General features: G+C 45.2%; 1 long non-coding RNA gene across 2 annotated transcripts; it reads left to right on the top strand.

Annotated features, from left to right (window-relative positions):
- Window positions 1–3,436: 3,436 nt before the first annotated feature.
- Window positions 3,437–6,125, top strand: LOC119362247. 2 transcript variants are annotated; one of them, XR_005173226.1, is made up of 3 exons: window positions 3,437–4,057; window positions 5,496–5,582; window positions 5,801–6,125. It is a non-coding gene; the product is annotated as an uncharacterized LOC119362247 (long non-coding RNA). The 2 variants fall into 2 exon arrangements; XR_005173225.1 differs by having other exon boundaries at window positions 3,441–4,057; window positions 5,504–5,582.
- Window positions 6,126–7,345: the final 1,220 nt, after the last annotated feature.

Here is a 7,345-nt window from a genome sequence, read left to right as displayed (position 1 = left end):
GGTTTTGTCACTCCAATTGTCGGAGAGGTATCTCTGGGCCCTCTCGGTAATGCACATCACTATAAGCTTTGCAAGCAATGTAGCTAATGAGTTAGTTACGGAATGATGCATTACGTAACGAGTAAAGAGACTTGCCGGTAACGAGATTGAACTAGGTATTAGATATCGATGATCGAATCTCGGGCAAGTAACATGCCGATGACAAAGGGAACAACGTATGTTGTTATGCGGTTTGACCGATAAAGATCTTCGTAGAATATGTAGGAGCCAATATGAGCATCCAAGTTCCGCTATTGGTTATTGACCGAGAATAGTTCTAGGTCATGTCTACATAGTTCTCGAACCCGTAGGGTCCGCACGCTTAACGTTACGATGACAGTTTTATTATGAGTTTATATATTTTGATGTACCGAAGGTTGTTCGGAGTCTCGGATGTGATCCAGGACATGACGAGGAGTCTCTAAATGGTCGAGACATAAAGATTGATATATTGGAAGCCTATATTTGGATATCGGAATCGTTCCGAGAGAAACCGGGATTTTTCCGGAGTACCGGGGTTACCGGAACCCCCCCGGGGGTTATTGGGCCTACATGGGCCATGAGGGAGAAGAGGAGGGCCGGCCAAGGCAGGCCGCACGCCCCCTCCCTCCTAGTCCGAATAGGACAAGGAGGGGGGCGGCGCCCCCCCTTTCCTCTTTCCCTTCCCCCTTTCCTTCTCCACCAAGGCAAGAGGGGGGAGTCCTACTCCCGGTGGGAGTAGGACTCCTCCAAGCGCACCCCTTGGGGGCCGGCCGCACCTCCCCCCTCCCTCCTTTATATACGGGGGCACGGGGGCACCCTAGAACACATAAGTTGATCTTCGTGATCGTTCCTTAGCCATGTGCGGTGCCCCCCTCCACCATATTCCACCTCGGTCATATCGTTGCAGTGCTTAGGCGAAGCCCTGCGTCGGTAGAACATCATCATCGTCACCACGCCGTCGTGCTGACGGAACTCATCCCCGAAACCCTGCTGGATCGGAGTCTGGGGATCGTCATCGAGCTGAACGTGTGCTAAAATCAGAGGTGCTGTACGTTCGGTGCTTGGATCGGTCGGATTGTGAAGACGTACGACTACATCAACCGCGTTGTCATAACGCTTCCGCTTACGGTCTACGAGGGTACGTGGACAACACTCTCCCCTCTCGTTGCTATGCATCACCATGATCTTGCGTGTGCGTAGGATTTTTTTTTAAATTACTACGTTCCCCAATAATTAGGTCGGGTCAGGCCCGCGCGGAATGAAAATGGGTTGTTTGGATGCCTGTGTTTACTGTTTGTCCTGCATAGGATGAACCTCAAAGCACCCTTAGCCTGGCCCGCTAGGAACGGCCGAATCGGCCGTTTCCAGCGAGCCAGGCTCGAGCGATGAAGGGGAGGGGTGTCGGTGCCAAAACCGACGGGTAGGGGGCCCAAGCTGTATGTCTAAAGATCTATGGTAAGTATGATCAAAAGGACACGGTGTTTACCCAGGTTCGGACCCTCTTAATGTAGGTAAAACCCTACTCCTGCTTGATTATATTCGATGAATACAGGGGTTACAAGAGTTGATCTACCTCGAGATCGTAATGGCTAAACCCTAGCCTCGCTAGCCTATCAATGTTGTGATCCTGCCTTCGATCTAACCCTCCGGTTTATATAGATACCGAAGAGGCTTAGGGCTGTACAAAGTCGGTTTAACAGAAAGGAAATAGTAGATCCGGACACCTAAACTTGCCATCCACGTATATGGGAGTCCCTACCGGACACGAGAAGTGGTATTCTGCCTTGTATCTTGACGGCCCATCAGTCCGGCCCATATCCAATAGACCGGACGCCCGAGGACCCCTTAGTCCAGGACTCCCTCTGTAGCCCCTGAACCAGTCTTCAATGATGACATGTTCGGCACGCAGATTATCTTCGGCATTGTGAGGCGGGTTCCCTGAACAATATATGTCAGCTTACCTCCATAGAAGAACTGTGTTCGGCCTTCCATAACACAGCCCTTAGCCGCGAAGGCAGGATATAAAAAATAGGAATAGTGTCTTTACTGACAACTTTTTTCGGCGAAGCGTCAGACTTGACCCTTCTGTGTTTTGAACTGTTTTCACACCCTGTGTTCCGTGTTTCGAGGCCAAGCCCTATTGGCCCGTCCTGTCAAAATAGAGATCGTGCCCACTTAATACCGGATTGCTCATCAATAAAACTTGGGTAACCCAACCGTTTACGGCGCACACTTTCATTGGGAATAGGCGAGTTTCAATGCACAAGTGGGGGAATGGTTGCATTTTTACTGCCTATAAGAGGGCAATGGATTTCTCCTTTCTTCCCCACGCCTTCCAATCTCCTTAGCTTCCAACCTCCCAAGCTATCAGCACCCGAAAGGTTTTCGTCTTCCTCACCACACTACAAGAAAATTGAGATACTGTGACGAAAATCCTTGTGACGATGGTTGACAACATCACAAAAATATCTAATGTGTGATGTTTTGGAGGTCGCGTCACTGATTGTTGTAAAAACAGTGACGGTTAATGTCATTGAATTACCTAAGCAGCTGAGTGCCACCTGGCTGCCAATTTCTATGACGTTTTCATAATTTCCATGATGGCCTACTACAGTCACTGATTATTACAACTATGCGACGCTCATTTTTTTTCATCGTGTAACTACTAGCAGTGGAACCCACCATAGAAGCTTCACGGGTTATTGAGCAGTAGGACCCACGCGTCAGCGTATTTTTTGTGTGACCCATGTGTGATTTTTTTTTTGAGAAATAGGACCCATGTCTGAATGCTGGTGGTTGGACCTGCCATGGTAATTTCATAGGTTATTGAGCGATGCAAATTTTTTAATAGTTTGGGTTGCTTACCACATCTATGTCACGTGGTAAGCGATGCAATTATTTTTGTTCAATATAATACAAAAAAGTAGTGGCAAGAAAAAAGCTTATTCGTGTTGTTCGTGAACCCATGAATATGGCGCTGTAGTTGTTTCGTTCTATCTCAAAAAAGGGAATATACAGGAACACAACATACATGATACATGGTACGTGGTACATGCTTTTTATTTTTATTTTATCAGATTACATATACATGGGACCTCGTACATGTTTTTTACTTTTATTTTATCAGATTATATACATGGTACAAGGTACGTGACGTTTTTTAATCTTTTGATCAGGTGATCAGATTATACACTGATCGCAAAAAAAAGATCAGATTATACACTGATCGCAAAAAAAAGATCAGATTATACACGTACATGCCCGCAAAAAAAAATATTATACACATACTATTTTTTGTGTTAAAAAACCCCACTATTTTTTTTGACGTGAGCGTGCCAAACCCCTTTTTTTAAGAATCGTTCCAAGTAGATTTGCTCTCCGGCGCGGAAAGAATGGAAACCCAAACTGATTTTAATTTGCTAGGCGGGGTTGGCAATTATTTTTGGAGCGATCCAATCTCGCACCGTCCTCTTGGTTTCTCAATCCCGATCCAATCTTCCAATCCCCTTCGCCGCTCCTCTCCCACGTTCCCACTCCCGTCCACCTCCGCCGCCCCCACCATCGACGCAACAACTGCAGCCACCGCCGCCATCGGGTCCCCGAGGAAGCCTCCTGCAACGGCGACAGTCGGGCCGGGAGGAAGAGCCCGCCGTGCGCCTGCTCTTCTCGACGCTCTCGGGACGCTCGTCCATGGCGTGATCTTCGCAGCAGCTCCCGCGTTTCTTCCCCGACGCTGCGCTCCGGAACGCGGCCGACCCCTCCAGCACGTTGACGCACGCGTCACTACCTTCGTGGCCCTCCTCCAACGTCCACCGCGGTGGGAGCAGAGGTGCAGCCCTGCCACGACGGACACCTCCTTCCCGCGCTCCCCCCGCCTCCCGGCGTCTGATGGTCGTCGTCAGCCACCACAGTGGGCAAGGCCAACCTCCACGACGACTAGATCCGCCACCACCGTCACGACGATGGCCGTCTTCCACGGCCACCCCCTACCCGCCTCACTGTCGGATCAGTCGTCCAGGGACTCCACCCGCGCATGGTGAGGAGATCCCCTTTTCTCTGTCTATTTCCCCCTTTTTTTAGGATATTGAGTGAACTTTTGATGTTTTGATCTACTGATGAACTAGGTGATGTGAAATTTGTGAACTAATTAGCTTACCATAAGTTAATGAACACTTAATTCATACTGCTAGAATTTTGTGATATATAGATCAGCACCTTCTGTGATTTGGGGACACTTTTTATGTGCCAAGCAGAAATATTCCAGCAGTTTGTTTGTGCAGTACATCAGTTTTAGTATCATCACTTTGAGAAATATATTATACTAGTGCAACCTGTATTCAAGGGCGGAGCCCCTAATAATTCGCCCCCCTCAATGAATTGGAGCACGTAATATCAGTAGGATACGAATTAATCACCGTGTACTAATGGTTCTATGTATGCACCAAGGCCCCACTAAAAAAAGCCAATGATTAAGCTATTGCTGTATTTAGCTTCTCCATCTCGTTGCTCATGACCCAGCGTCGTAGTTTCTCTAAAAAAGCCTAGCACCGCACGTTAACTCAGATCGATGGGCCCATCATTGTGAAAGTGGATTCGCCCTATTTGTGTATGAGTGAGCACCGCACGTCGCCGATGGATTTTACGCCAGCTGCTACGGTGCTAGTCACGGGGGGCTCTTAATGCTGTCGCGATGCCAAGCTGATTTTCCCAAGTAGATTGATCTTTAAATCTGAATGTATATAGGTGCACAGACCTACTAGTAGCTAGTTCATTTCAGTATGAATTTTAATCTACTAATCTGGTTTTCCTCATACATTGCATAATAGCAGCAAAATGAATCACTAATTTGGTGTATATCTTTTTAATCCGCGTCTGGTAATTCTGATTAGTCTAAATTCAATCAATACCCATTCACTTACTTGCGCATTTGTTAGCATATAATTCATGCTTGAGTTAACAATCCAATTCTAATGTTGGAGCAAACTTAGTTCGTGTTTGTTTAATATGGGTGAGCTGAGGCCCTAATGGTTGGATGTTAATCCAAAGACAGAAAAATGCCAAAATAAAAATACAAAACTTACAATTGGCACATCCTTACATAACTTTGTTATGACACAAGAACGAAGGGAAGGACACAAACAATAATTGATACCAGATATTATGTGATGTTTTATCTTTTATGCGATCATATTTTGCTTCACCTCCTCATGTCTAAATCCTAGCTTCGCCCATGCTTATATTTGCATTCTAAGTTTGTTACTTTATCACATTCATGTGTGCATTAGGAAAGTAAATATTCACATGTAGAATGGTTGTAGAATGGCTACATCGGTTAAGGTCCAAGTCCAAACAAATTTAAGCAAAATTCATTTAGTTTGTGTTGATAACCATAGGATGGAAGGTATTTTGGAAATTCATTTGGTTCTATTCCCTGTCATCTTTTGCAGCTTCACATAATACAATCATGCTACTAGTTTTGTAGATTGAGGGAAAGGATGGCATTTCTTGAGGAAGATAAAGGCATGGTTGATGCGTGTGCTAGGCCAAGGGATGCACATATTGTAAGTTCTTTATCCATTATAACTCTAGCTCTTGGTTATGCATGTTCTTTAACCATTATAACTAATTTATGGGTTTATTGTTTTATTGGCCCTTTCGCATGCATGCCTAAGACATTTAATAATGTACTTTTCTATTTTAGATTCCTAATTTGATACATTGTTGTGTTTTTTTTTCATCTAATGAAGATGCAATGCTATTGTGTTTCGCTAATTCATAGGCATTGGGAGGACTTAATTGTGAGACTTGAAGCACAAGAGAGAGTGCTTGAAGAGATGGAGAAGAAACAACAAGAAGAATTTGAAGCTGTGAAGAAGAGCCAACAAGACAAGAGTGAAGCCGGGGGAAAGAAGCAACATGAAATGGATAAACTAATGGCTTTTTCTCTCAAGTGCTCAAGCAACTTTAGTCTGAGTCCAAACCTGTGTGACTGATTTGTGGTTATCTAAATGGTACTTTGCAACTTGTCTATTGTAGCGAGTGCTAAAACTTGTGAATTTGGCTAAGATGATTGCACTTATAATGTGATTTGTCTTTTATTTAAACTTATAATGTGATTTTGATCTAATTTATTTATATATTATGCATTTGGAATATACTTGATTTGGCTGTTCATTGTAATTAAGTTTTGAAATGAATTAAATATATCATGATGATGTCAACTCAATCAATGAATATTATGCTAGTTCAATGAAAACAATTCGGACGTTTACAGCTATGCTGATGTGGAATCACATCAGTGACGTTGCTCTGACATTGCATGGCATATTTTCATACAGCATGTGACGTTTATTGGCCGTCACAGGAATACCAAGTCCATGACATTGTAGAAAACGTCATCGAAGGTCCCATTTGAATGACATTTAGTGTGCGCGCCGTCACTATGAGTAATCTATGACGGGGATTCTGTGACGATGCTCGTGACACTGATAAATTGTCATTGTAGTGTATTTCATGACATTTTTTGACATTCCACGACATTCTTTGGCTCGTCATAGTAGGCCCGATCTCTTGTAGTGCCACCACCACCACCTCCTCTGACCATGGTCGGATCCGGTTCCAAGGGCGAGTGGGAGGCCTCCTCCGTCACGGAGAAGGAGATAAAGGATCTCCGGAGTGCGGGGTGCCCAGCCACAACCATCGCGCACAGGCTCCCCACCAAGGACCAGATCATTCACACTCTGGAGCCCGGCGAAAGGGTCGTCTTCCTCCCCCATTTCCTTAGAGGGTTAGGTTTTCCACTCAACCCCTTCGTCCGTGGACTCATGTTCTATTACTGGCTAGATTTCCATGATCTAGCCCTGAACTCTTTCCTCCACATCTCGGTGTTTATCGTCGTGTGTGAGGTTTTACTCCGCATCCTTGTCACGCCCAATATGCGATACTATCCTAAAGAGACTCGAAGGTCCCACCAAGGATAGAACCGCATATTGATACGCTTTTGCAAGGTGGATATCATTACATCAACATTACATTATAGATGGGGATACATACATAAGGCATCCAATGCCACATGAATACAACAACATCTTACATAAGAGCAACATCCGACTACGGATGAAACACAAAAAGAAACTCAAACGACATCCACCCTGCTAGCCCAGGCAGCCGACCTGGAACCTATCCCCTGATCGAAGAAGAAGCAGAAGAAGAACTCCATAACAAGCAAACATCGCTCTCGCGTCATGGTCATCGCATAACCTATACCTGCAACTGTTGTTGTAGTAATCTGTGAGCCACGAGGACTCAGCAATCCCATTACCAT

The sequence above is a fragment of the Triticum dicoccoides genome, chromosome 2B, assembly GCF_002162155.2.
Source record: "Triticum dicoccoides isolate Atlit2015 ecotype Zavitan chromosome 2B, WEW_v2.0, whole genome shotgun sequence".
NCBI classification, from domain to species: domain Eukaryota; kingdom Viridiplantae; phylum Streptophyta; class Magnoliopsida; order Poales; family Poaceae; genus Triticum; species Triticum dicoccoides.
Note: the sequence above shows the minus strand (reverse complement) of the source record. Positions and strands in the feature narration are given on the sequence as shown.